The sequence below is a fragment of the Schistocerca nitens genome, chromosome 8, assembly GCF_023898315.1.
Source record: "Schistocerca nitens isolate TAMUIC-IGC-003100 chromosome 8, iqSchNite1.1, whole genome shotgun sequence".
Classification (NCBI taxonomy): Eukaryota; Metazoa; Arthropoda; class Insecta; order Orthoptera; family Acrididae; genus Schistocerca; species Schistocerca nitens.
Window position 1 is genome coordinate 121,858,209 of NC_064621.1, and position 14,716 is coordinate 121,872,924.

Genomic DNA, 14,716 nt, shown 5'->3' on the forward strand with positions numbered 1-14,716 from the left:
CTTTCAGACAGTCGTTCTTCCCGCGAACCATACGCGACTGGAACAGGAAAGGGAGGTAATGACAGTGGCACGTAAGGTGCCCTCCGCCACACACCGTTGGGTGGCTTTCGGAGTATGAATGTAGATGTAGATTTAGATGTTACAGATACTAGTCCAAGGAATGCTGAAGACTTTGCATATAGAAAGAACAAAGAATTCTATTGCTGTGTATAAACCTTTGCGAACGTCAAGTGGAGCCCTTACATTATTTCAGTTAAATTATGAGTACAACCCTCACAAGAATTCTGAATTTAGATGTCCAAGTCCTTAGCTTTAGTAAAAGTGTGCTGAAAGATGAAATCTGCTGCATTAGTGGAATTTGGAGAAAACCAATGCAGTCATCTAATTGTCTTAAAGTTTTCTGTCACTCTTCCTTAATGGTGCCACTGCTTCTCCATGAACTAATTTTCGGGTACAACTGTTTACTTATTTCAGCTGTAACTTTCCAGCAGATGCTGCATTTCTCTACAAATGTTACTTATGTTGTTAACAATGTTTGATTTAGCATAGATTCACAAGAAATAAGTTCCTACTCACAAATACAGTATGGTCTTGCGTTGCCTCAGAACCTGTAAACATAAGCAGTTTATTGTATTAGAGACTCAGTCCATAGAAAATTAACATGTTATTAATGAAGAAAGCATGAAGTCCAACAACACATGAAACTATGTGGACTACAGATTGAGAGTGAAAAATTGTGTCACAGCATAGAATTACTAGACATAATATAAAATCATTACATTTTCAGAAACTTGGATTTGGATTCCCGTTGATTACAAATATGACATACTTTCTTACATGAAGTGAGTAAACAAAATCTGGAAATTTTTCCAGTTGTACCACAAAAATTTTGTATTCAGTAACAACTCACCAACAGCTGACCTAGAAAATACATGCTGTTAACTTTTCCTTCTTTCTGAAATCACAGCATATGCAATCAATAAAGTCTAAACTTGACATATGCAACTCAAACTGTGTAATACAAGAGCACAACATTTATAAATATAATGTAATCAATACCATACCGAAGGGAAGCCTCGCTCCACTCATTTAAAACACACTAATGTTCTTAATGTAATAAATGTTTATAACGTCTTATAACTAAGTCAAGCTTCAGATCAACAATGACTAAGCGATGAAGCAAAATTAAGTAATAATCACAAACAGTTTTTTCCAAATTTCAAAAACGAGAAAGAAGCATCAAGAGAGGGTGGAGACTGGGCACGAGTAAGCAGAATAATAAAGTAACATTAGACATAATTTAGAAGTAAAAATAAAAAAAAAATGACAGCCATCAAACATTAGGTACACATTTTTCCACTCACTCATCAGGACTCAAGAAATGCTGAAGAAAGATAGGAATTCAAAGTCCAGCTTATGGAGTGGGTGGGGGGACTGGGAAGCCATTTTGTCCTAGCCCCACACATCTCATCAACAGCAGGGTTATTTCATAAATTCCTGTTTACTCCAGTAAAAATAATGGAAAACTTAGGAAAAATTTAACACATCAAATGGCGCTATTCTGTAAATGTCATGTAACCAGTTGCTTCCACAGTACCAAAATGAAAACAGGATGATTGGTGTTAACATCCTGCCAACAATAATGTTATTAGAAAGACAACACAAGTTTGAAAAGGATGCAATATATTTCCTTCCCATATGTGTCCAAGGCAAGGGAACCATTCCAATACTTGCCTTAATAGATTAAGGGAAGCCTTTGAAAAAACAAATACCACAGAGATGAGTGCTTAAACCACTCCCTTTCAACATTTTGAGGACTAGAATGGGAAACTGAGTTAACAGGTGTGCACACACTTTCATTCACAAGGACTTTTTTTCTTTATGTATAGGTCCACGCATAAGAAGAATTTCTTAATGAAACAATTTTCATGCAAGGCTTTTTTCATTATTTGTTTATTTTACACAGTTGACCAATTCTGACCTCTTGACCATGTTGAGCACCACAGCTGTACTATTACTGATTTACTGTGTAGCGACCTGTTTCATCTGTTGAACTACATTAGGCTGCCTGGAGTTAAACAAAACAGGAAATTAGACTAAAGCTGCAGCATCTTCACAAATAAAATAAGTAACTCACAATGGTAACAACCTTATACTAAATCCTCACCGAGTTGTGCTAAAGTCATGTCATAAATGGTCTGGTAGTTACAGGTGGATGAAACGCAGAAACACTGACCATAAACATTCTGCCGACAGCCTGGCAAAAGTATAGCAAGCAAACATTGCATGCTGTGGATAGTAAATTGGCCAGACCGGGCCATTCCACAACTGAGTAAGACATGTCCCCAGGAGTGGGATAGACTTTTTGAAACTATGAACATCTTGATGTAGATCAAGATCCCAGGTATCAACTCACCGAATGAACATTCATTCAGCCTGGTGGGTCCTCATTTGCGTGTAAAATTTTGTAATTTTGCCTAATGTTCTAGAGCATTAAAATTGATACTTGTACATACAGTGGCACTGTTACATAGCTGATAGGATATGAGCGTGATGGGCAGAAGGTTATGGGTTCAAATCTCGTCAGCTGCTTCAAAACATTTATTTTTAAATGGTTATTGAAATGACTTTGATCATTATTTTTATCTATACTGGCTGTGCATTGGTGTCAAAAATGTATTTTTTGTTAGGTACAAGATGTGCATTTTTGTGGATGGGAATCGTCATTAAATCAAAATACAAGAAAGTAATTAAAATCATGCACACAAGGATTCCAAATGGCGGGGGGTGGGGGAAGAGTAAATTTAAACATTTATTCAATAATTAAAATGACATGTAAAGGGTTAGAAATTTTATAAACTTACATTTAAATCAATTAGTTTATTAAAAATTTTGGTAACTGTTTAAAAATAAAATATTTTTAAGCAGCTGACGAGATTCAAACCTGCAACCTTCTGCACATCAGGCTCACGTATTACCCACTACAACCTCAAGATTTTCGACTAGTGAAAACGGTCATAACAAAATAAATTTGTAATAATACAGCTGAGATGGTTTTTATTGAGCATTAATTTTGAACACACTGTCATTCAAGTAGCACCAGAAGGTCATTAGAACATAGCCACAACATAACAGATAAAGCTTTTGGGAAATTGGATAATGATAATGAAGTAGAAATTACCTTACTGAAATATATATATATCTCTGCCCAACCTCTTTGCCTTTACACATGTCTGCCTGTGTCTGTATATGTGTGGATGAGTGTATACCTGTCCTTTTTTTCCCCTTAAGGTAAGTCTTTCCGCTCCCGGGATTTGAATGACTCCTTACCCTCTCCCTTAAAACCCACATCCTTTCATCTTTCCCTCTTTCCTGATGAAGCAACCTTGGGTCTGCGAAAGCTTGAAATTTGTGTGTGTGTGTGTGTGTGTGTGTGTGTGTGTGTGTGTGTGTGTGTGTGTGTGTTTTATTACTATCTACCAGCGCTTTCATTTGGTAAGTCACATATATATGACTTACCAAATGAAAGTGCTGGCAGGTCGACAGACACACAAACAAACACAAACATACACACAAAATTCAAGCTTTCGCAACAAACTGTTGCCTCATCAGGAAAGAGGGAAAGACGAAAGGATGTGGGTTTTAAGGGAGAGGGTAAGGAGTCATTCCAATCCCGGGAGCGGAAAGACTTACCTTAGGGGGAAAAAAGGACGGGTATACACTCGCGCGCACACACACACACACACACACACACACACACACACACACATATCCATCCACACACACATATATATATAAGAGCGTACTTAGAGAGGGAGAGAGATACCCAATCACTCGGGCATGGGCTGCGACTATTGTTATCATATAATTGGAAGGTTTAGCACTGTTCAGGCATATCTCCCAAATGCTTTGGGTCCTAGCACACTATTTTATCACAGAAAAGGAGCAGTGGATTGAGGGAATATGGATTGTGGATTTAGGCCATGTGGTACACCCAAAAATTTCTGCACCTACACTTACCAATATAAAATTTGGCTGTATTAACAATAAAATAGACTGTAGAAATGCTGCCACTGCTATACCACTTTTAATTCAGAAACAAAGTATAGAACTTAAGGATCTAACAGTAGGCTAACGGAGATAGAAGAAGAGTTAAATTAGAAAAATTATCGGAAACTGACAAAAAAATCTCAAATAAAATAAAAATCAGGACAAGTGTTTTATTACAAAGGAACAGATCAGGGAGGGAATCCAGATGTAGGCATTATTGGAAATAAGGAAATTAATAACAATGTAACAGATACAGAATAATCTCAGATAATATCAAAACTACAAAATGAATTTTCACTCTGCAGTTGTAAGTCCACTGACTTGAAATTTCGTGGCAGATTTAAACTGCCTGCCAGACTGCAGGAAATCAGGAATCATCACCTCTCACGGGAATGTGCTATATAAACTCAGCTATCCAAGCTCTTTGAAAGTTTGGGGGTTAGGAGAAGAGTTACTTGCTGAAGTAAGGCTGTGAGGGCAGATAGGAATAGCAAAACTCATTTCATAATGATATTTCATTGCAGTACCCACCCACACACACACACACACACACACACACACACACACATTCTCATGAAGACTCAGAAGACAGCTAAAACAGTTAGATAAAGTGACAAATTACAGCAAATGCCTCTACAAAAATGATAAACAGAGATTTTAATGCAAAAACAAGACCAAAAGTAAACACTGATTTCTCTGTGTGACCTACTGCTATGGTACCAGATAAGAAAGATTTCATACAACAGCAGAATTTAGCAAGATGAGTAACATATTTATCTGCCAAAATCTTTTGTAAAAGTAAATATAGAAAACAAACACATAAAAAAAAGTTTTGCATCACCTCGGTTCCGAGAGTTTCAGAACCTGTACAGAAAATTGGAACAGAGATCAACATAAACATCGTTTCCACCCTTTTTACTGCTCATGAAAACCACACATTGCATGTTGTACCACCATATAGTGAGATCTTCAGAGGTGGTAGTCGAGACTGCTGTACACACTGGTAGCACATCCTCTTGCATTGATGCATGTCCATATTTGTCGTGGCATACTATTAACAAGTTCATCACGGCACTGTTGGTCTAGACTGTCTCACTCCTCAACGGCAATTTGGCGTAGATCCCTCAGAGTGGTTGGTGGGTCACATTGTCCATAAACAGCCCTTTTCATTCTATTCCAGGCATGTTCGATAGGGTTCACGTCTGGAGAACATGCTGGCCACTCTAGTCGAGCGATGTTGTTATCCTGAAGGAAGTCATTCACAAGATGTGCATGATGGACATGCAAATTGTTGTCCACGAAGACAAATGCCTCACCAATATGCTGCCGATATGGTTGCACTATTGGTTGGAGGATGGCATTCACGTATCGTACAGCCATTATGGTGCCTTCCATGACCACCAGTGGCGTATGTTGGCCGCACATAATGTCACCCCAAAACAACAGGGAACCTCCACCTTGCTGCACTTGCTGGACTGTGTTCTAAGGCGTTCAGCCTGACCGGGTTGCTCCAAATATATCTCTTTCTGGTTGAAGGCATATGCGACACTAATCGGTGAAGAGAATGTGATGCCAATCCTGAGCAGTCCACTCGGCTTGTTGTTGGGCCCATCTGTACCATGCTGAATCGTCTCGTGGTTGCAAAGTTGGACCTCGCCATGGACATTGGGAGTGAAGTTGAGCATCATGCAGCGTATTGCGCACAGTTTGAGTTGTAACATGACGTCCTGTAGAGGTCACCCACTGCAGTAGTAGCCCTTGGGCGGCCTGAGTGAGGCATGTCATCGACAGTTCGTGTCTCTCTTTACCTCCATGTCCGAACAACATCGCTTTGGTTCACTCCGAGACACCTGGACACTTCCATACTTGTTGAGAGCCCTTCCTGGCACAAACAATGCAGAAGTGATCGAACTGCAGTATTGACCATCTAGGAAAGCTTTAACTACAGACAACACGAGTTGTAAACCTCCTTCCTGGTGGAATGACTGGAACTGATCGGCTGTCGGAACCCCTCTCTAAAATAGGCGCTGCTCATGCAGGGTCTTTGTGTGGGTTTCGTGACATCTCTGAACAGTCAAAGAGACTGTGTCTGTGATACAATATCCACAGTCAACATCTATCTTCAGGAGTTCAAAGAACTGGGGTGATGCAAAACTTTTTTTGATGTGTGTATATTTGTTAAGATTCAAATGGAACTAAAAATAAAATTGTACGTATCTGTGTAAAATAGAAAAGAAGTTGCTCTTAAGGTAAGTCTTCAAAAGGAATTGAAAGCAATAAGAATATAAAGAAAAGAAAACAAAAAATTAGCTTGGGTAGATGCCTCATCTGATTAGTTAATAAGCAGATGACAAGTAATTAGCAACAGACAAAAAACTGTAGAAATATTACAAGCCATTTAAATGTTTGTATGAATCAGAAACATCAATAGTTAATACTGGAAGTAATTAAGGTAATGTGTAAGAAAGGAAAGGCAACTGGAGAAGATGTTCAACAGAATTGGTTAATGTTGGATAACAAGTAATACAAAGTCAAACAGAAAATTATTTATGGAACGTCTGCAGAAGAATAGATTTCCCTAATACCAAAACAAAGTTAAGATTATTCTACCTTATAACAAGCAATAATAATAATAATAATAATAATAATAATAATAATAATAATAATAATACCAATACCCTGCAGATCACTTTTGTCTCGTTAATGTAGTACAAGATTTTCATAAACATTATCTAAAACCGTAGAGGGGAAAAAATTATATTTTTACTATGTGAAGGATCAAGCTGGCTTTATAACTGGATGTAGTAAATTGGCCCCCATGACCTTGCTGACATGGAGTGGCTTGCTTGTCTCAACAATACAAATAATAGTACCCTAGGTGCAACCACAATGAAGGGGTGTGTGAGGAGAGGTCAAACTAACCTGTGGCTCCTGAATAGGATCACCAGCCTATTCAGTAGTTGCAGTGGCAAGGATCTGGATGACTGATTGATCAAGCCTTGCAATAATAGCCAACATGGACTTCCTATGCTGGTTCTGCAAAAACCTGCAAGAAAGAGGAAACTACAGCCATTATTCTTCCCGAGGGCATGTAGCTCTACTGTATGGCTTAATGACAATGGCATCCTCTTGGGTAAGATATTCTGGAGGTAGAATAAGTCACCCATTTGGCTATCCAGGTGGGGACTGTTCAGGAGGACGACACCAAAAAGAACAAAACAGTTGTTCCACAGGGCTGTGTGTGGAATGTTAACATCCTTTAATCAGATAGGTACTATAGGTCAGAGAACTTACAAAGGGAAATGGACATGTTGAAGTTACATATACTGGGAATCAGTGGAGACTGGTGGCAGGAAGATTAGTGCATCTGGTCAGGCGAATAAAGTGTTATCAACACAAAATCAAATAGAAAGCAAGCATAAAAAGAATATGGGAATGCAGGTGACACACAATGAACAGTATACTGAACACTTTATTATAGCCGAGGTAAGACATAAAGTCAACACTCATCATAGTAGAACTTTATATGCCAACTATCTCTAACAAAAAGAAATTATTCAAATAGTAAGGTCAGACTGGAACTGGTAGTAGGAAAATAAAGAGAAAGAAAATTAGTAGGACAATGTGGACTGGAGGAAAGTAATGAAATGGATAGTGATCTGGTATAATTTTGCATTCCAAATACTTGTTTTAACACTCATGTAAGTAGGCTGTATACTTGGAAGATCTTTTCAGACCATTTCAGACAAATTATACATTTGTAAGACATAGATTTCAAAATCAGAATTTAAACTGTACGATACTTTCAGAAGCAGATGTGGACTTTGGCCAATTTTAATCTGTTGTTGGTGACACACAAATTATGAAGAAATTGCAGAGAGTAAGAAATTTAAGGAGATGGGACCTAGGTATGTTGAAAGAACCACAGGTTGTTGAGAGTTTTGAAGGGATCATTAGGCGACAACTGACTGAAACGGGTGAAAGGAATAGAAGAGAAGACGAACTGGTAGTTGTGATAAATGATACGAGGAAGGCAGAGCAGAGGATCACATACGTAAAAGTCAAGCTCTATTTGAAAGCCCTGGATAACACAGGAAGGAGGGACAATTGAAAGGTCGAATGAATACATACTGTGTGGTTATAATTAACTGATGATGTTCTGAATGCAGGACACTGAAACATTTTAGGTATGTTTGTTAACCGATGCACTCGTGGAGTATACAGGGAAAAAAAAAATAGTTCTACTTACTGTCCCCAGGTGAAAATATGGCACTGTAAGCATTCAAATGAAAAATGTTTCCTGTTTTGACATGATGATGCTGCTTCTTGCTTGGGGAAGCATGTTGATTTAGGTTGACGTTTTCCATATGAAACGCAATTGCCATTGAGAAGAAAAACCATACAATGTTGGTAAAGTTGATTGATCAGAATGGCACCAATAACAGGGGTGCAATGCAAGAATATTGCCAACAGAAACTGCTGAGAACAGGTCTCATATTAATAAATCTGCTAAAGAATATGATCAAGAAATTTGATGAAACAAGTGGAATAGGTGGTGCAGCAGAGATAAGGAGGTGGTCCATTCCCTCGTTCGTCGATGATGAAGTTGTTATAGCTATATTGACCGCGTAGCACATACCTCAAATTCTCCAGCCAGTGCTTGAGCCATCTCTCCCCTGGTCAACTATTCAAAAGATTTTACAGCGCTTTTTACACTGGGGCTCCTACAAGATTCAGAATGTGAAAAAAATGAATCCCCAAGACAGGTTACAACACGGTGCTTCACGTTTAGTATTTTGGCGTGCATGGAAATGGACGACATGTGGCTAGGGAATATTCTTTGGATGAATGAGGCACATTTCACTCTGCATGGTGCAATGAATGCATGAAACTGTCAAATATGGTGTTCTACTACACACATGTTGTGCTGGAACATCCATTGCATTAAGCTTATGAGACTCTGTGATGTGGTTTCAGAAGGCTCTTCATTCTCAGACCCTTTTCCTGCAAGATGAGGACGCCACACTGGCCTGTTTAAGTGTACTGTGATGCCTGCACACTATAAGGACCTCCTTGTGCAACACGTGATTCCAGCTTTTCAAGAATGCAACTGTGTCCATAACACTATTTTCATGGAAGATGGAGCAATACGTCACTTGCCAGGTGAAAGATTTGCTTCGAGAAACCTTCAGTAATGACCGCATCATCTCTAGGAAATTTCAAGATGTGTGTCGTTCCAGATCCCTTGACCTAAATCTATGTGACTGGTTGTGCATATGTCTGACAGATGGTGTCTATCAGGGATCTATCCATACTCTTCCTGATCAAAAGAATAGCATAAGCTGACCTGTCACTCTGATTATACCGGATATGCTGCAACAGTTGACCACACCTTTTTTTGACTGCAGCATGTTGCAGAGCCCAGAGAATATATTACACACACTGTCGTGTGGGAGTCAGAGGAATGAATCTCCTAAAATGTGATCACTGGAATAACAGTCCTTGAAATTCTGAAGGTAGCAGGAATACAACATAGGGAATTAAAGGTTATTTGAAACCTATAGATACCAGAGCGCAGGAAAGCATCAGCTGAAAAAACAGAGACAGATACAGATGTAACCTATCCTTAGTGGTATTCTCAATCTGTACACTGAGCTGGCAGTAAAGGCAACCAAGGAAAAAACTGGAAAAGGAATCGAAGTTTTTGGAGAAGGAATAAAAACTTTGAGGTCTGCAGATGACACTAATAGAGTCAGATACAACAAAGAAATGGGAAAAGCAGTTGAACAGAATGGATAGTCTCTTGAAAAGAGGTTATAATTTGAACATCAACAAAAGTAAAACAGTGTAAAGGAATGAAGATGAAATAAATCATCCAAAAGGAATTTGATTACGAGAGGATAGATGAGTTTTGCTATTGGGCAGCCTTGTACAGAAATGAAACGTGGATGATAAACATAACAGACAAGGGAACAGAAGATTACATGGGTGGATTGTTGACTAATGAGGAGATACTGAAGCAAACTGGGGAAAAAATAAATTTAATGCACCACTCAAATAAAAGGAGCAGATTCAAATGGATATAAGTTGTTATAGTTATATAGATGAGACGAGGCCTGCATAGGATAATGGTGAGCTGCATCAAACGAGTACAGTAACATAGCAAAATGGATCATTTGAATGTTATGAATGACAGTACAGAACACAGTAGCAAGTATAACTGACACTGTCTTTGGGGCTTGCTGATTTTGAGAAATATGTTGACTGTTTCAGTAAAATATTTACACCCAGCCCTTGAGAAAAAAGGTGTTGATTTAACCTATGTCAGTAAATTAAAAAGCACATATCAATGCTGCAGTGTCCATTCATCAGAATAATGGGAAATTGGGAACTGAAGGAGGAGAGAGACGGCCCCAGACAATTTTTTCAAATCCATAAAGTGAGCAAATGAAGAACGAATATGCGTCAATGGGACATACCTTAATCACTTGCGTCTTGCTGATGATACGCAGTTTCCCTCTACGGCAGGTGAACCTTCAGCAACAGCTAATGGAAGAACTTAATACAGCAAGTTGGAAAGTAGTCCTGAAAATCAATTAGAATAAAACTAAAACAATTTACAACCAACACACAAAAAAATGTATATATTAACAATGATATTGTGGTACCAGCTGATGATATTTTGTATCTTGCACAGCTGTAGACATCCACATGGGTTGCAAAAGAAATAAATGGAACAGTCTAAGATACTAGTGAGATGAAAGGTCTGCACCACCACATCCAAAGAGCAGGAAGTAACACTCCTATGCTGTCATTACTTGTGAAGATGCTGGTACTGATTCTTCTCTATTCAAAATTCTCAGCAGTTTAACAATGAATACATGTACAGCTTCTTCTTTCCTGCATAAAAAGTATTAATTTCAACAAGATAACAATATCTGATGTGTTGTACTGAGACAAATATAACCAGGTGCACAGGTTTGATGATGCCAGAAATAACTTCCACACTCATAATACACCAAAAATCTATTCTGCTATTCAAGCATTTACATCCCAGAACGATATTACAAGAGACCTGCAGGAACATTTGAGACCTCAGTCCCATCCTTTGTCTCTCCGGTTATTCCTAATGTATATATGTGAATAATGCTTAAGTGGTGCTGTGGAGCTGCATAATGTGAAAGAAACAAAGCTTATTTGCTTCTCTTTTCATAACGCATCACCTCCTTCCAACCCACTAATGGTTTCCACAGGTCCCTATTATCACACACACAATTTCTGAACCAAGTTGTTACAATTAGCACACCAATGTAGTCAATTAAAGCACAAGTTTTAGACAACTCCAATAGTACATCCAGAATCTTTTTCTGGATTCCAGAAGGCTTTCTGGCAAGCATGAAATGTAATTTACAACAGTAAGTATCAAAGAGAAATCATGCATAAAGTGTTAACACTGAATTTCATACTTTTAACTGGAAGTAATTATTGCCCATACTAGTATTTGTGCACACACCAATGTGAGTATTAATAATTGAATTTATTAGATTCATCTGATTTCTTATATTTGTCATATTTAACAAAGTTTAGAAAATACAGGGAAATACTGTCATTACGAATTTTTTGTTTATTTTACTATTGAAAGTGACACTGATAGTTTGCTTTTTAAGCTGCTGTTAATAATGTCAGACTTAAGTGTGGTGTTTGCTATAAAGTGAGTACACAACTGTATTCAAGCACTACAGTACCAGTCACTCAAAAATGCCTCTTGCAATAATTTTGAATGAATGTGAGTACAGCACAGGGCATATCTAATGCCAGAGCAGCAGAAAGGGGATAAACTACTCCTTACTGCCAGGGGTTGAATTGTACACTGGTCCTCTAATGAAGTGGCAACTATGGGAAAACCAAACTTTAGAGCAAATATGGTACAAGCTGATGGCTGAAAGCAAGGAAAAACTATCCCCCCCCCCCCCACTCCGTTTTCTGTGACTCAGGAGAATTAAAAAAAAAATATAAAAAAAAATGACTGGCATTTTACAGGTCAGTGTGTGGAATGTTAGGTCCGAAGTTGGATATAGTGGGCATTAATGAAATACTGTGGCAAGAAGAACAGGACTTTTGGTCATGTAAATACAGGATTATCAACACAAAACCAAGTAGGAGTAATGCAGAATTAGGCCTAATAACAAATACAAAAATAGGAGTGTGCACACGCTACTATGAACAGTACAGAGATGAACACATTATTGTAGTGACAACAGACATTAAGCTAACACCCACCACAGTAGTACAAGTTTATACAAAAACTATTTGCAGATGAAAAGACTGAAAGAGTGTGTGATGACATAAAGGAAATCATTCAGATAGTCAAGCAAGGCAAAGATTTTATTGTGATGGGTGGCTGGAATGGTGAAGAAGGAAAAATAGAAAAGAACATGGCCTGGGAAGAAGGAAAAAGGATGGAGCTGCCAAGTAGAATTTTGCACAGAAAGAAGGTTCTATACATGAAAGAAATCTAGGAACACTGGAAGGTAACAGATTGATTACATAATGGTTAAGACAGAGATTTCAAAATCAAATTTTGAACTGTAAGACATTTCCAGGGACATATGTAGACTTCGGCTGCGATTTCTTGATAGTGAACTGTAGATTGAAACTGAAGAAATAGCAAAGAAGTCAGAGCTCAAGCAGATGGCTTTTTGATGCACCGAAAGACCTGGGAGTTGTTTAGAGTTTTAAAGGTGGCATTAGGCAATGATTGACTGAAACAAGGGTAAGGAAAACAACAGAAGATGAATGGATAGCCTTGAAAAATGAAATAGTGGAGGCAACAGAGAATCAAATAGACAAATAGAGAACACACGGTAGAAATCCTTGGATAACATAGAACACACCGAATTTAACGAAAGGAGGAAATATAATTAAAAATGCAACAAATTAACCACGTGGAAGAAAGGGAATACAGATGTCTAAAAAACGAATTTAACAGGAAAAGTAAAATGGTCAAGCAGGAGTAGCTCAATGACAAATGCAAGGCTGTCAACAGTGGCACCCAGAGCAAGTGTGTGTGTGTGTGTGTGTGTGTGTGTGTGTGTGTGTGTGTGTGTGTGTGAGAGAGAGAGAGAGAGAGAGAGAGAGAGAGAGAGAGAGAGAGAATTTAATATGAAACTCCTGCCACATGTTGTTAGTATCTCATTGGTCTGTCATGTTTTTCCCCAAATATACTATCTTCTTCCAATGTGGCTCAGGTAAGCTAAATTGTGGGACACTTGCTGTAGAAGCACATAACAACAGTATTTGAAATTCTAGGAAGGAACAATATGTAACATAACGGAATAGCAACCACTCTCCTATGGCAGAATGATGTGTGGTGCATAAATACACTTAACAAAAAACAGTTTTTTCCTACCTTTTGAGCTCTTGCCCTTTTTCTAGCAAAGTGCACACATTCACACATTCAAATGCACACTCCGACAGCTATGATGGAATGGATTATTGGGAGCAGTTATCTGGCTTATGGAGGTGGGGATGGAAGATAGACAAGGAGGGGATAGCAAGTTAGTGAGAGGCAGGTCTTCCAGCAAATGAATGAATGGCTGCGCCAAAGACAAAATGAATTCAGAGGGTACAGTATCTGAGTGATGATGGGGGGGGGGGGGGGGGGGGGTGTTCGTGTGTTGGCAGAAGGCAATATATAATCTGGACGGTGAAGGAATGAGAGAACAGAAGAGAGTAGAAATGATTCCCACCTGCATAGTTCAGAGAAACTTTTGCTGGAAGGGGGTATCCAAATGACCCCCACAATGAAGCAGTAGTTGATTTGGATACTTCCTTCCAGCATACGTTTTTCTGAACTATGCAGGTGGGAATTGTCTCTCCAGCACATCCTGCGCTCTTGCAATCCCCTGGTTTCAGCCTCCGTTAACCTGTTTCCCACTGACTCAACTTACTTTTCCTTTCTGTCTAAACTGCTCCCACTCTTCTCCTGTCCAGATCATGCACTCCTTTCTCCCAACAGCCAACTTCTCACTGTGCAACTGCTCAGTAGTGTGTTAAAAGACCTGCCTCTCATTACTCCACTACCCTTTCCTTGCCACATGGATCCTTCCCTAACCCCTTCCCACCTCTATCAGCCCAGTCAACTATTCTCAATAACTGATAATCCATAATCAGTCTCACCATGGATGTGAGCATTTGGGTGTCTTTGTGATTGTGTTATGTGAATGTGTGTACTTTGGGGAGCAAAATGTTATTTACAACTTGTACAGAAAACTGACTGCAGTTGTAAGAGTAGAAGGACACAAAAGAGAAGCAGAAGCTGAGAAAGGAAACAACATTATTGCTTATCCCCAATGTTCAATCTCTGCAATGAACAACCTGCGAATGAAATCAAGAAGAAATTTGAAAAGGAAATTAAAGTTCAGGGAGAAGAAATAAAGGTGTACTTAGCTGGTGACATTGCAATTGTCACAGACAGCAAAAGACTTCGAAGCGCAATTAAATGCAATGGACAGTGTCTTGAAAGAATATAAGATGAACGTTAACAAAGGCAAAACAAGGATAATGGAATGTTGTCACATCAGGTGATGCTCAGAGCATTAGATTAGGAACTGACATATTGAAAGTAGTAGATGAGTTTTGCTATTTAGACAGCAAAATAACTGCT

General features: G+C 38.7%; 1 long non-coding RNA gene across 1 annotated transcript; it reads right to left on the reverse strand.

Moving 5' to 3' along the window:
* Positions 1-583: 583 nt before the first annotated feature.
* On the reverse strand, positions 584-10,638 carry LOC126199298 (uncharacterized). The gene is made up of 3 exons (XR_007540145.1): positions 10,530-10,638; positions 6,973-7,096; positions 584-608 (listed from the first exon to the last, which is right to left on the reverse strand). It is a non-coding gene; the product is annotated as an uncharacterized LOC126199298 (long non-coding RNA).
* Positions 10,639-14,716: the final 4,078 nt, after the last annotated feature.